This window comes from Amaranthus tricolor, chromosome 12 (assembly GCF_026212465.1).
Source record: "Amaranthus tricolor cultivar Red isolate AtriRed21 chromosome 12, ASM2621246v1, whole genome shotgun sequence".
Lineage (NCBI taxonomy): Eukaryota > Viridiplantae > Streptophyta > Magnoliopsida > Caryophyllales > Amaranthaceae > Amaranthus > Amaranthus tricolor.
In genome coordinates this window covers 11,402,882-11,405,292 of record NC_080058.1, presented here as the reverse complement: position 1 = coordinate 11,405,292, position 2,411 = coordinate 11,402,882, and the positions used below count along the sequence as shown (strand labels likewise).

Sequence of the window (2,411 nt, the reverse complement as noted above, 5' to 3'; positions counted from 1 at the left end):
ACTTATACTATTTTGTTCATTTTTTTGATAAATTGTCTTATACATTTCAAATTTTCAAAATAAGGCAAGTTAGGCTCAAATAAAAATTAAAGGGGCCTAGATACGTCAGACCCTCTAGGTTCGACCAATTTACAATTAGTTTCCATTGAAATAAGTAGAGGTGTTCATTCGGTTGATCGGGTCGGTTTCGGACGGGTGTTATTCGGTTCGGTTGCACTTCGAATCGGTTATTTTTCGGCTGTGTGTTACAACGGGTCACACTCGGGTCGAGTCGGTTAGTCACGGTTCGGTTGGAGATCGGTTATTCAAGCTATCGGGTTAGCATCAGTTCGGTGTCGGTTGAAGTTCGTGTCGAGTGTCAATCGGTTTCAGGTTGTCATCGATTACTAATTGGTTCGGTTTTTTCGGCTACAGATCGGGTTCGAGCTTTATTTTTCGAGTAGTTATCGGTTACGGATAACTATTGATCGGGTGAATATCGAAATAAGTTAATAGTCAGGTTTTTAATTGATGAGACAACACTAAGCACAATACAGCAAAAGTTCTAATAGATTCATACTCTTATAAAATGAGATTAAATCACAATCACAAACTGAAACATTCAGCCCTCAAATTTCCAGATTCTAACTAAAATCAAAAGTCATGAACCAAAACTCATTTCAAGATCAAATTGAATTTTCAATTGAAACATCAACATTATCTCAAACTTCATAATTAAGCCATTTTCACAATTTCATTTGACAAAAGACAAATCCAGAAATCAGAAAAGTAATCAGTTGAATAAAGAGAAAATACAATCGCTGTAACATAACTGAAATTCTTCTTCACAATATCATACCTCTAGAACATTAAGAACATATATCAATTACATAAAGATGTAAAAATTTCCAACTCCTAGCACATCTAACAAAAGACAAATACAAAAATAGAGAAAAATAAACAATAAAATCAGTTGATTTCAGAGAAATTGAATGTTGTCTCTTAACACTTTTCTGTGCCTCTTTGCACCTCCTTTGCCTAATTCCTTTCCTCCTTTACCTCTTCCTGACATTTTCTCTTTGCTGAAACTAGAATTTGAGATTTGGATTATGATTTGAGAATGAAAACTGAGGTTGGGGGAAGTGGGGTTTTATAATGGGCGGATTAGGAAAGTTAATGGCTATCTCTGTGCTGGGTGTGATGGGAGTCGTACGAACGGTAGTTAATGGCTATCTGTGTGCTTCGGTCTTTTCAATTTTGTGCCGTTCATTTTTTTGATCCAACGGTGTAGGTTTATTGTATATGCATCATTGTAATTCGCGTTTAAAGCAGTATTTTTCATCAGACAGTCTTTTGAGGGACCGTCTTTTCTAGAGATGGGAGATGGCTATTAATAGCCCAATTCATTAAGATTATAGATAGTCATATGTATAAAAAATGTGTTAAGACCCCAACTTGAACATATAACCCCAACTAAACTATATTATAACCTCCACTAATCAATGTTATATAACCCTAACTAAACCGTGTCATAACCCAACTAAACAATGTTATAACCCCAACTAAACAATGTTATAACCCTAATTAAACTATATTACAGCCCCAACCAAACAATGTAATAACCTCAACCAAACAATGTTATACTCCTAACTACATTATGTTATAAACCCAACTTAAAAATGATATAACCCACATTGAAATTCATATATTTCAGGTCATTTGACCCATTTAACCTTAATTAAAGGCTTCCTCCAAAAATAAACGTATGCCACTTAATGCAGCGAGCACACGGTATTCTTTAGTAAAAGGCGAAAGAATAGTTCGGTTTGTGCTCACGGCGTGGCTGCGTCAGTTGATATGAGATCTGTGGAAGTGATTTAAAGGATTTTTCTTTTATTAGTATCTTTCATAGCCGATGTGGGACAACTTCCTTTGTTATCGAAAGTCATCTTCAGCTGACAAATCCCTTAGCCGATGTGGGACAACTTTCTTTTTTATTGAAAGTCATCTTCAGCTCACAAATCCCTCAATACATGGTAATTGGTATTATCTTAGTTTTACGAAGTATTTGGCAAATGTTGATCCGTCTTAAATTTAATAAATGGGCTAAACAGGTTTTTTTCGGGTTTAAATATTCAACCTGAACCTAACCCATTTAATAAACAGATCATGTCGGGTTGACCCATTTAATTAATTGGGTCAAAAATCTAAACCCAAACCCGCTAATTTCGGGTCGGTTTCAGACCAGGTTAGCAGGTCGGGTTAGCTTTTGCCAGCCCTAATAGGCAGATCAATTTATTTCAATTAGTTTTTATATATATATATATATATATATATATATATATATATATATATATATATATATATATATATATATATATATATATATATATATATATATATATATATATATATATATATATATATATATA

General features: G+C 33.7%; 1 non-coding gene across 1 annotated transcript; it reads right to left on the bottom strand.

Moving 5' to 3' along the window:
* Positions 1-1,708: 1,708 nt before the first annotated feature.
* Positions 1,709-1,824, bottom strand: LOC130797391 (U5 spliceosomal RNA). Its single transcript, XR_009038858.1, has one exon. It is a non-coding gene; the product is annotated as a U5 spliceosomal RNA (small nuclear RNA).
* Positions 1,825-2,411: the final 587 nt, after the last annotated feature.